The following is a 13,327-nucleotide window of genomic DNA, read 5'->3' as shown; positions in this document are numbered from 1 at the left end:
GAGACGCCTGCATGATGCCCAGGGATGTACTATTTGATGATGGTTTTTCGGGGGTGTTGGGACTCTGTAAGAGGATTGCAGATGTCCATGGCTGTTTCATGGGTGGATCGTTCACAGGCATTTTATGTGGATGACATGAGGTTCACAGAGATTCTACGTGGATGACATGGCGTTCACAGGGATTTTATGTGGATGACATGAGGTTCGCAGAGATTTTATGTGGATGACATGACGTTCACAGATATTCTATATGGATGACATGACGTTCATAGAGATTCTATGTGGATGACATGACGTTCACAGAGCCTTCTATGTTGATGACATGACGGACTTAGAGGAAAGTTACTTACCCGGAGCCGTAATCATCCGTCATGTGTCATTGGTTGAACCTTGCCACTCCATCATCAAAACTTGGCGGCGATTACTCAAAATCTTATCGAACAATTTAACCAACAGGACACAATAATCGGTTTTGAATGACCGTCTCAATAGCCCCAAACGGAAACATCCACGTCACTTTCATATAAAGAAGATGAAGAGGTTCTCTACGAGGATAAGATCAATCATTGATGACGGCCAATATCAAAGAGGCAGACATACTGTTGTTGCTTCATCAGATTGCTTTGGCAGGTCCGGAAGAGCAGATGGATATTTTGTCAATATGTCGGAAAGCTTATGACTTTTCAATAACTTTAATGTCAGGTCATTTCTAAAGCGCTGTTATGGTATGAGCCCCGGCGCCAGCCATTTGCTCCACGAAGAGAAGATGATGGACAAAGTCAGAAGAAAGCTAGTGTATATACAAAAATATATAATACACAAGAAGACATAAGTAGCAGATTGCAGGAGAAGAAGTAAGAGGAAAAATAATTTTTCTGAACAATTCGATCAAAGTGAAGATTGACGTACATATATTTTGGGCTTTAGCTTCCTGAATATAATAAGAGGAAATATATGAAAAGCATTGAACTTCCTACGAAATGATATGTTTATTCATTGTTACTCATATATTCCCAATCCGCCGCAATTCACACTCGAAGTGTCCATACATTGATTTTTGCTTAGTCTCCCTGACCCTGACGGATATCATAACCCCTGGGTAATTAAAACCCATATCCTTCGGAGGTCGTCGGTGATGCCCCCGCCCGTCCGCATGACAGGCCAGGGTGATAAATCATAGGTGGCGGCGAGTGGACGGTCATGAGACAACTGGCAGAAGTAATGACCACACCACGCATCTCCTGTCACTCAATTGACAAGTGTTTGACATCTTATAAATTTTGTATGACAGCGATACTGTCCTTCTATGGCCGACTGGATTAAAGTATCAGGGCTGGAAGTTAATTGTCGGAATGGAATTGCTCGACCACAGCAGATGATAGACATGATTGATTGATGAACAGATGAGCAGATAAGTAGGAACGCCGTGTACCCGTATTATCAGCCGCTGCCACGCTCATCAGAAGCTTGGCATCTAATTCAGGGATTCTTTCGCAAAGCCTTGGCCATGCCCAAATAACTTCAGGGGTTTTTTTCCTGTCGTACCTGTCATTCGTGAGCCCCAAGGACTTGAGTCGGGAAGATGTTCCCCGAGTGGAGTTGGGCCATCCATCATCCGCAAGACGTCCCGATCTAATGCTGGTTTACTCGCTTCAAATGTTGGTTGCCCTGGGACCCGAGGGTTCTAACTTTCTGATTTGAATTTGGTCTGCTTGACATGATTGATGGTGGCGCTCTCTGAAATTAGAAGAATCTATATGAGTAAAGTATTGCCGAGAGAGTGGAGGGTCTCCGACATAAGCAATTTCAATACTAGTGAAAAAGGTCAATGATACCCTTTAAACCGAGTTTATGTGCCTGTTGTTTGCAGGGAAAGCAACGGTGGATAGGGCCCTTCTAGAAAGTTTACCGAACTCATCTTCGACACCTTTGTGACCAAAAACCCACCTTTTTATGTCGGCGAGATGAAATCGGTTGCGGGAGATCTGGGGCCGGACTGGTATACCGTGGATGGATACAAAGACAAGCCTAACGGCGGTAGGGTTCACAAGATCCACTCAGAATAATCTTTCTAAAGAACTTTGCATAATATATATGAGCACAAAATAACGAACAGCAATAATCATGACAGAGAAGACAAGTGGTACAGAAATAATAATTATTGGTGTGCATAAGTTTCCGCACTATGTAAGGCTGCACTGGCCGGGTTACTTCTGCCCGTTGGTTAAAGAATCTCCAACGTCGCTCTTCCCGGTCGCATCACCTGACCTCCGGTTGCGACGAGAGATCGCAGTCTTCTACCGGATCATGTGACGACGGATTAGGATAGGCTGCCATTGTGGGTTAGCGTATCATTCATCAGGAGCAACCCAATCAGGTTTATCATATTTATGAGCAAGGAGGAAAAAGTCATTCCGGAGGTGACACGTTATCGAGCGACAGGCACCGGCCTAATGACACTACAAAGCAGCGTATTTTCAGTTGTCAATTTCTGAAAGTTCTCAAATTACCCTATATGTGCATACACAAAAAAGCCGCTCTATCTTTCCCTTTTGATCATAATTGATACAATAATTCATTGTGACAGATGTCCATATCGCCTGCGCGCGAGCCAGCCGATCAGGTCTGTAGTGATTGATGAATTCGATGTGACAGCGAGTTCCTGCGCCGCATTAGATAATGCTTGCTTACACACCGTGTTCGCAACCAGTCATCCAAGATGATAAATGAAGACAGACATTGCCATTAATGTTTCCCTAATGACTGCCACAGCCTGACGATGATCAAACGCATACCTTGTGCGAAGCGACGGCTCGGAAAACGTGGATGTCTTCATCTTTCACGGTTCATTACGACAGCGCGGAGCTAGCCTCATGATGGATAGCCGCGTGTCAAAATAGATAGTGCGAAACAGATCCCAGGCTGCCCTGAGGGATGGCTGCCGGGATGAAATGGTATCAAAGATTTAATTGACCATTATTGGTCATTAAGTTTGTATGGCGGAAAGGAGTAAATCTCCGGACTTACCTGTAATTGATATCTGCTCGGACCGCTTGATTTAAAAGGAAATATAATTAAATACAATTAGGCGGCAGGAAAAACAGATTATAGTGATCACGGGATGACGAATGCAACACTGGTGAGTTTCCTAATGTGATTATAGAGTGTTCCTGCAACACTGATGAGGTTCCTAATGGAAGAGTCTTCCACCGAAATTTGCCAAACCCACTTCGGAAATCAGCGTAAAGGCCCAATCACAGCATCAACTTCTATATAATCCGCAGGGCGGCGCAAACACCAACAGCAACCGTAAAATCAACAGAAACGCCATATGCAACTCCTTCATCGACATCAACAGCAACCGCGACTGCGACAATAACAGCAACCGCGAGACAAAAAGCATTGCTGAAGGTTGTCAACGCATGTCTCTGTGGCGCAATCGGTTAGCGCGTTCGGCTGTTAACCGAAAGGTTGGTGGTTCGAGCCCACCCAGGGACGGTGTCCTTTTTAAAATCATGGAGCGCATGATTTAGATTTTTTCCATTCTGTCAACAACATCGACATCAACAGCAACCGCGAGACAAAAAGCATTGCTGAAGGTTGTCAACGCATGTCGTCTCTGTGGCGCAATCGGTTAGCGCGTTCGGCTGTTAACCGAAAGGTTGGTGGTTCGAGCCCACCCAGGGACGGTATCCTTTTAAAAACCATGAAGCGCATGATTTAGATTTTTTCCATTCTGTCAACAATATCCGCCCTAGCGTACTAGTTCGGATGCTGCATGCCAGATGCTCATAAATGACTCGCTCGAAAGCAAGTTTTTTTTATTGATAGCCTTCCCGGCTGTACACTCATCACGTATATGGCCAAAGGTACCTTCCAGACGCAACTCGTAAACCATCCACACTGTAGATTTTTTTGCAATTCTTTATGAGCTTGGAAACACATAAACATGACAAACAACTACATTCTGTACACAATGCACCAATAACACTAGGCCGATAAATCTAGGGTTCCAATTCTTTACGGCCAGCGGGAAATATAGAGGGGAAAAGTTGTACCTGACCTCAATAAAAGTCTTGAAGGCATACCGCGAATTATTACTCCCTTTGCAGTCAATGGCTGTAGGTCTACTGCTTTTGGAGCTTTAAGCTCATGAGCAGCATCGAGACGATGGGGCTGTGACTTCTGTCTATCTATACATTTAGTGCGAGTTAAAAGTTTGACCGCTGCATCTAGCGGTCAAAACAAGAAGCAAGACTCGTTGAAACAAGAGGCGCCACCATCGCTTTCATTCCGGTTGTGGACGTTCTCTCCCATTCCCATTCCCATTTTTAATTAATCAACGATATCCGCCAATGTCTCATTTTAATTACACTTGATTTTAATTGAAAGATTATTTAGTCTAACATCACATGTAGAAAAATATTGACATAATTCTCTTCGCGGATGAAGTTATCAAATTGTGGGTCAGAATGACGACTTTGATACGAAGTGTAAAGACACAGGAAATCTGGTGCTGTCAAAAAATCCTTTAGCTCAACGTTTCTTGATTGAACTTGATTCATCATTACTCAGGCCATGAAGACTATATTCACCGCAAATTGTTATCACCACTGACACCAGTCAGCACTGACCGTTCGAAGCAATGATTGACTTGTAAAGAAAGAGGTCGACTCAGAATGACTTTATTAGAATTACAGTTGTCATTTCTGTTATAATTAGTCCAGGATCAAAGGCAGATGAAATTATCACGATACTGGCTTGAGGCTTATGCAAGCTTTTTATAATACGGAGTCCTGGTAAAGAAACGCCATCAAAATACATGTACATCATACATGTACTATACGTGCAGTAGGTCGACAGATCAGAGACATATCATTTCTAAAGTCTCACGCAGCGGAAGACTTCAGCATTTAAAAAAAGTCAGCTATACAAAATTATCAGTAAACAATCATTCTAAATGCGCGAGATTTTTTTGAGTATAGATTTGAAATGTTTGGACTTAGTTGAAAATTTCTTCTTGGTATTTTGGACGCCATGTTGGATGACCTTGACCTTGACTACGGATGATAGATGATAGATGGCTGTATATATATATTTAACGTTCCTTCTTCATTTTTATTCCGCTAATCCTTCCAGCTTCATCATCAAATATTCTGCCAGTCATCTTTGATAGATTGGTATGTTATCAACACTCTGAGAGTCTTGGAACTATTTATGTTCTGGGTTGATAACTTGAAACATCAACCATTCCGAACATGGCATGGAAGATGGAAAAGCACCCGCGGGAGGTGTTACTGTCAGAATGATGAACTGCGCGGTGAAAATCACGGAATGCTTGCACGAAGGCACGTTGTTTAAAATCCCACGGTGGTATCAAACATGACGGCCCTGAGTCTTCATTTCAAACTCGGCGAAAACTTCTGAAATATTTATAATTTCATTACTCAAATGCGCCTTTGCGTGTCACGATTTCTCACCGGTCCTTGTGTTGATTTGTGCCATTTCTAAGCAAATCGCAGGTCGAATAGGCTCAGTTGGAAGCAGACGTCTAACTATAATTTACGGTACAGTACAGTATCACTGATATTATTCGAACAGTGACACGAAACAAACATCATAGAGAGAGGGCGAACCGATTACAGAACGGAAGTCCCCCTCACTGCGGACATATTTACTCCGAACCTTCCACTTTTAAACGACAGGCGGCGTTGGTGAATCGAACATAGAAAGACAATTTTAAAAACTTGTCTTCTGCCGATTATTATTGTACACTTTTATTTTGTACATGTTTTACGAGAGTCAACGGCTACTCGTAAGTCATCACGAGAGGGTGTTGGCGGAAGATTCCGTTCCTCATTACTGTCCTTTCTTTAAATGGCCTGATACAATCAGACTATGACAATCTAAATCATACACCCTATAATGGAAAAGATGTTACTGCAATTCTTTTCGCTGTATGAAATGTGTCAACACCAGGAAATGTCCAAATGGTACCGTTGGCGAGACTAAGGATGACTCGGAGATAAAGGTGACGATAATGACCTCTTTAAAAAAATGAAACGTGGGAACATTAGTGTAAAAAGTTTCAAAAACAAGAATTTATGCCCTTACTGACCCATTGGTTGTTAAAAGTCTTGTAAACAAACGTGTCCAAATACCGACGGCGCGGCAAAGCAAACCGGCCTAGAGTGACAAGGGTGATAATGGTTGATTACCGCGACGGATTTTCCCACCAATTCAATTTTTAATGTGTAAAAATCGATTAAATTGAGTTGCCGATACTTATTGTCAATTTGCATACGAAGGGGACCAATTAAGAGACATTTATAGCCACCTAAAGAAAAGATCAAAGTAGACCGAAAGCCATTTTGAATGGTGTTACGCCAATGGGTGAAATCCAAGATTATCCCGTCACTCGCTCACAATGCCAATGCCAAACCGCCAGGAGCTGTGGTGATTATGGTCCATTTATTCTTACCAGTATTTGTGCAATGCCTATATTTTATTAAACTCAAGATTTCAGTTTTTCAATCCATTTGATTGGATTGACATTACAGAGGTACCGCCGTGTATTTGATTGACATATGAATTAGCCCAAATGACTTGTTTTTTGACCGTACTACCAAATCCCCTTACGCAACTCCCCAATGACCATTGTCCCAATAATTGCAATCACTCTTTCTCCATTCGCGTGAAATCCATAATTAATAAATTTGATAGGTTGTATAATTTGGTTCTATTTCCTTTGGTGCGTATGTCTGAACTTTTGACTCTACTATTTTTGGCCCCTTGCCTTCGATTTGTGGCAAAATCAAAGTAACGCTAAGTACACTTTGGACCCGAGCTTGAATACACTTTGACAGGTGTACTACTATAAATAATTTCACCAGACACTTTTTTGGCCCTTGGTCAAATCCATTCACAAGGGTCGCTGAACACTGTTACCCTTTCTGATAAAACAAGGTACTGTGTGACCTACCGGCCTGCCAAGTGATAAAAAAGGAGACACTGACTTATGAACCTAGAAAATTGTAGGCTATATACCTAGAGGATATATTGATAATTTTCCTAATTTTTGTAAAGTGACTGAACCAAATTCACTTGCAAGCTGTCAACAGAATAATTGTTTTTATGCAGACAAATGTATCACACACTGTCGATGACCATCTTTACAATACTCATCAGGCACGAAAAGTCATCATCCGAGACATTTTTCATCTGCTACATAAATAATGTTCCCTGGAATGGCCGAAAAAATCCTGTAAATAAGCTGTCATTTATCATGAACTATACTGCATGGCAAGCATGGGGACTAATCCCCTGTGAACATCAAATGCAGATTGGCCAAATGCAAGCTTGCATGCCAATAGTGCATCTATCATTTGTTCCTGTGCATGATATATAGTTCGCCACGTATGCCTAAGTGTGCAATGTATAAAACCATTGATAATTGTTGGTCAGCCATCTGGAAACGGCCATGACAGCATACTGGAAATCACACGCCTCATCCTTTTTATTGTTGCAAGCCGATAAACTTGGAATTCCATCGCGACCGTCGAATTCTCCGTACATTACAATCGACGCCACACAAAATGTACACGCGTACACAGACGCCTACCCGTGCAGTGTACACGGGAATAATGTACACAACATATCCTATGGTTTGACAAATCTTTATATTCGTGAAATGCAAGCTCGCGGGGCTTGCCTGCATCATAACGGACTGGACCATTTCTAGCATTTTCATCCGACACTCTCTTTGATCTTGGCCCATGAAAACTTGATCATCTGTACACGTATGAGGCTATACGGAGGGTGCTCGTTCCGAAATAAAATGCCGCCAAAGTTGTTCGCAACTAAAAAAAACTAAAAAACTTAGAGACCCACATAACCATCGCCATATTCCAAGTTTGATTCAGGGTTAGTCGAGTTCGTCATTGACCCGCCTCTCCCCCCTGGCAAGTTCACTCTGTGTTGAATTCGGTGTCCGGTCGAACGCACCTATTCTGCAAAGGTGGCAGGGGCTATTTGGTGATATTATTCTGTGCCCTTACGGTGCATTAGTCGGGGACAAAACCACCCTGACGCGAATCAGACTGGATTTACTTTGGGACCATTTCCTCTATAATTTCGCATCGAGCCAACTGAGCGGCTCATTTAGGACCGATTTATCCCTCGTTATTTTCTCTGCGGCGGCTGTCGAAGTAAACCTCCCTCATTTAGGACTTAATTCCATAATGAAATATACGAACAAGGCGAAAAATAACAATAGGCCCTACTTAGATTTCGCCCCTGAGATCATGCAAGTTTATTCTTTGAAGTCTAGCGGCCATTTTGAAGCCAAGTGCCTGTCAAGATTTCCTATGACTGTGATCCTTCCCATGGAGAGCGTTTGCACCGGCGCTTATCCCACCTTATCGCTACTTTGCCTGACAGAAGGAACATTTAACAGAATTGGCCATTTAACATTACTTTAAAGCTTTCCTTTGATCTAACTCAACGAACACTTGAGCATGGACCTCTTACAGGTTGAGTGCCTGTTGGGCACTTTACATGCCAAGCTAAATTGCTAGAAGACGACGGTTTACCCGCGGGCTCAACCCAGTTTTGATTGCCAGGCGAGAAATGACAAGCAAGGCTTTACAGTGCAGAACATTCCTAACATTGTTATTTTCCAGATCTAAATGATTAAAAAAACATCATTCACCGGATATTTGCACCATCTTTAGTTCTACATTGCAAGCTGAGATATTCTATGAGAGACGACATGCTGTGGCAAATCCCGCAATAAAATTTCTTCATGTCTCCAATCAACAACAGAATGAGGCATCATTCTGTCCACTGTGTGGCCCGACCAGCTTGTCCAAGCTAGTCATTTAACTTTCAATTAACCGGAGTTTGCCTCACACGTCAGAAACTGCATTCATGCATAGCATTTGTCTTTCAAACAACAAAGACAATAAATTAGAAACAGGCATCTTGTTTACAATGTATTTCCCTTTCGAGTAATGAATAGCAATAATTAGAAGCTGGAGTTTTGTTTATTTGCCATTCGAGTAATGAATAGCAAAAATTAGAAGCTGGAGTTTTGTTTATTTGCAATTCGAGTAATGAATAGCAAAAATTAGAAGCTGGAGTTTTGTTTATTTGCCATTCGAGTAACGATAAGAAATGAATTTGAAACTGGAATCTAGTTTAGTTGCCAGTGATTTAGAAACTATGTAGAGTCTTGTATACATGTATTTCGCTTTCGAGCGACTACATGTAGTTCTGTTATTTGCATTTCAGGTAACGGATAGAAACTATGGTAAAGTGCTTTGACACTAGAGCGATAGTGGCTGATAACTTCGAAAAAAAACCCAAAATAAATGAAATGCCTTTTTTGACTTGGAACGTTTGGCATCTCGTCAGGCCCCCTCCCTTCACGCACACACATCTTAAGAGACCGTTCAAGTTTAACAAACTTCATTCTCCAGTCATTCCCAGACCGCCAAAGATCTGAAGGAATATGATATTTTCTTCCGCATGAAGACTCCCGTCTTGCCCGCGGAGAGACAGACACTGAGAGACAGGAGGCGGAGACATTGTCACCCAGTGTCCACACATTGACGTGCCGTTAACTTGCGTGACAGGCATGACAGGTGTACAATAAGGACATTTACACGGCAACGTCCAAAGATGTCGGCAAATGGAACTGGCCAGACTTTAAAAGTAAAATGACAGTGGTTTATGTTAATTTGAGCCATGATAGATAGTCTAAGAGACTGTCATGATATTTCCATAACGAGACGTTTTTGATAAATTGTTCAAAAATGACCTTTCTCTCTTTCGACTGTTGATCTATCGTCAAAATGGACACCAGTTTCTAATGACAACTAGCAATGTATTCTGAATAAATGTCAAAGAAGAGACGAGACAATTTAATGAAGAAGGAAAAAGATGAAGAATAAGAATTCAAGATGGACGATGTTGAGGGAATCATGGTGTAGATAATTCTTGCAATCAAGTTGAACAGAATGAACATGTCTCGACATAGTATTTTTATTGTGATTTTTACCGTACATAGCAAAGTCATGTTTTATAGGTGCCTTCAAGTAACCATTATGAATGAGCAATTACATGATTTAGAAACTAGAGTCTTACCTATCTGCATTTCAAATAACAAACCAATAAATTAAAAACTGTAGTCTTGCTTGTTAGTCTTTCGAGTAACCATGATAAGCAATGAATAAGAATCTGGACTGGGTGTTGCTTATCTGCCTTTCAAGTAACGATAGGCAATAAATCCGAAGCTGGATTCTTTTTTTTATATTTGCCTTTCGAGTACATGTATGATAAGCAATAAAATAGCACCTGTATACTTTAAATGGTTTGTTTGCAGGGATTTGCTGAGGTTTGTTTGCAGGGATTTGCTGAGATGTAGCAGCAGATACGATCTCTGGCCTTTCGGGTAAAAAACAGTCACACATGAATAAGATATAAAAAAACTCGCTTTACAAAGATAATTATTTCATACATATTTCATGATAAGCCATTGCGAAAACATTGTGACAGAAATCCAAAATTCTCACTCAGGGTTTACCAAATATAAAGTCCACCGACGTCATTTCGCGCAGCGGGGACAGAATCACAAGCCGCAGGCTCAGCGTAACAATTCTCAAAGAAGCTTACTTGCACCTGAATAAAATGGGAACAAAGCCTGTCATTTAAATTTTCTAAGCCGTGTTTCAGCTGCCACTTAAGGTAAACTTCACCTGAGCGGTTGCTTTGAAGTCACTGCTCAGCCTAAGGCCAGTTATTTGTTAGGCCACCTTGGATGTCGCGGACGTCCATCACTGTCACAGCCTGCTCCACAAGAAGTGCGACACACAAAACAGTTTTTCTTGTCATCAAGTCTCTTTTTAGTCGTATTGGAGATTGACTTGTCACGGACAGAAGGGCCATGGCGGTGCGAGATGAGTACTCGACTGGTGAAAGGGGTGAGGCATGCCAACCCGGCGACTGGCTGTCCAGCAAGACTTTGATTTCTAAACATTATCAAGTAGATGGTCGCCCAAGGAGGACATCAACAGTAACACTTCACAACTTTGGCTGTGCTCGTTTGTTTGACATAAAGCCACCAAGTTAAACAGTGAAGCTTTGAACAGGCTGATTTTCAAATAATTAATAATCGCGTCCGTCAACTGAGATGATTCATCTATTTCAAGAATTTGTTGGCCTGTTCTTCAAATAAAGATCTATGCAGTCATGTCTCAGAAAGTGGCGAGAAGTTGCGGTCCCCTTTCTCCACTGCAAGCAAGCTATGTCATCATAGAACAAGTACATGTAGAAGGGGCTGTCAAAGACGCTGAATGCATCTCAGACCAAGACGAGCCTGATTATAATGCTCGAAATGAAACGAATCACACACAAGAGCTCTCGTCGTGGACCAAATGATGGATAGATACCCGTGAGGAAAGTCTTGATTCAAAGTTTTTCTCTCTTGATCGGCTGCCTTTGATGGCGGTGGCCCTTAGGGGAGGGACATCGCTATCTGATGAGCTACAGTGAGTCCGAGAACGTGATTTTCCCTGCAGACGCTACTTAATCTTCGTCGACTTGACGAATAGAAACGCAAATTTTTGGTTAGCTAAACTCGAGGCAATGGGCCGTAAAATGAGTTGTTCCTGTAAAGTAAATGGTCTTCTGATCTATCTAGTTTGAACAGATTCCTTACACAACAAGATGGATGAACGAATGGCTGACATTGCTACAGGCATGACAGGATAGGTAATTAAAGGTGGGAGCAGGGCGATGATGACTTCAACTGAAGTTGCACAGCTTTGGCTGAACACGTAAAGAAATGGACGGCCAAATTATGGTAACGTTGTCAATTCGTCCCTACCCCATCATGCCCATGGGAAACGTTGGTGGTTAGGAAAACCCATATTTGTATACAAGGCCCGAACGGAATACTGTGAAAGTAATCGGTAGAAGGTGGCGGAAGGACCAAAGGCCACGTCCCCACATTGCGACACATCCTGGCCACTGATGCGTGCGAGATACCGCGGCGACAGCTGTCTGGGATTAATGGCCGACACCCTGAGTACTTCTGTTGTGGTCCTGCTCTCGAATGATGGATGTTCAGAGCTGTCCGGCTGGACGTAATCTCCGCGACAAAGAGGGGCTGGCTATCGCGAGCTTCCGATATGCTTCCGCCCATTTATCAAACAGGCCGCCTTGTCACCATGGGCGCTGCGTCAATCTGAGTGCGAGGGCCGCGGGAAGCAAGCTTGTCACATGTCATCTGTGACCAACTTAGGTTTGCACAAACAGTTCGTTGCTTGAAGGCAAATACCTTAAAATTCATTGCTTATCTGATTTTAATGATTTTGTAGAAAGCCAAGGAAGCGACAGTTCTGATTAAGTTGCTTATCGTTTCTTGAAATGAAAATAATCACGACTCCAGTTCTTATTAATTGCTTTTCGTTACTCGAATGACAAATAAACACGACTCCAGTTCATATTGATTGCTTTTCGTTACTCGAATGGCAAATGAACAAGACTCCAGCTTCTAAATTGTTTTTCTTTACTCGAAAGGCAAATAAACAAGACCCCAGCTTCTAAATTGCTTTTCGTTACTCGAATGGCAAATAAACAAGACCCCAGCTTCTAAATTGCTTTTCGTTACTTTTCATTTTAGTATATTGATGAAGGACTTTGTAGGTTCCTCAATTACACCCAAAGAAAACGGGTGTGATTAGAGCAGTTTAGGCGATCCACAAGCCAGCTTTGGAAAGATAAACCTATCAAACGGTTCCTTACTAAACAATATGACAATTAAAAACTTTTATGCCATTTCTTGTGGCTTTAAGGAGAAAACGGAGTGGATTTTATTGGGCTTGGTCATCAGGATAATTTTCACTGAAAAAGTTAATTCACTATTCTATCTTTTGGTGTCACCACTAATCGTGTGAAAAGTCTCACAATTTTCGCTTGGAAATAACCTTACTTATCCTGTGTGAACTTGTACCTATTTACATTAAGCTGTCGTCATAAATTATCCTGGACCATAAAAGTGTCAAGTGTAACATATAGAACATTTAAAAGCAATACGCCTTGGTTGTCGAAAAGTTGGTTTTGCACAATGGTGTTATCAAAGTGGTGACATCAAAGGTTCCGACAAAAGGGCAACCAGTTGAAGTTGTCCTACTTTGTGTCGAACACAACTAAAGATGATTAAGTAATGCATTACTCATGGTGAAATTTAGACATTTTGATCGCACAGGTTATACTTTAAATTTAATAAGGCCATCAAATGAATAAAGGGAAATTGAAAAGCAGA

At 41.8% G+C, this 13,327-nt stretch overlaps 2 non-coding genes across 2 annotated transcripts; both read left to right on the top strand.

Annotated features, from left to right (window-relative positions):
* Positions 1 to 3,424: 3,424 nt before the first annotated feature.
* Trnan-guu (transfer RNA asparagine (anticodon GUU)) lies at positions 3,425 to 3,498 on the top strand. The gene has a single exon. It is a non-coding gene; the product is annotated as a tRNA-Asn (tRNA).
* A 117-nt stretch (positions 3,499 to 3,615) lies between these two features.
* Trnan-guu (transfer RNA asparagine (anticodon GUU)) lies at positions 3,616 to 3,689 on the top strand. Its single transcript has one exon. It is a non-coding gene; the product is annotated as a tRNA-Asn (tRNA).
* Positions 3,690 to 13,327: the final 9,638 nt, after the last annotated feature.

The sequence above is a fragment of the Lineus longissimus genome, chromosome 1 (genome assembly GCF_910592395.1).
Source record: "Lineus longissimus chromosome 1, tnLinLong1.2, whole genome shotgun sequence".
Classification (NCBI taxonomy): domain Eukaryota; kingdom Metazoa; phylum Nemertea; class Pilidiophora; order Heteronemertea; family Lineidae; genus Lineus; species Lineus longissimus.
This window is presented reverse-complemented; position numbering and strand designations above follow the sequence as displayed.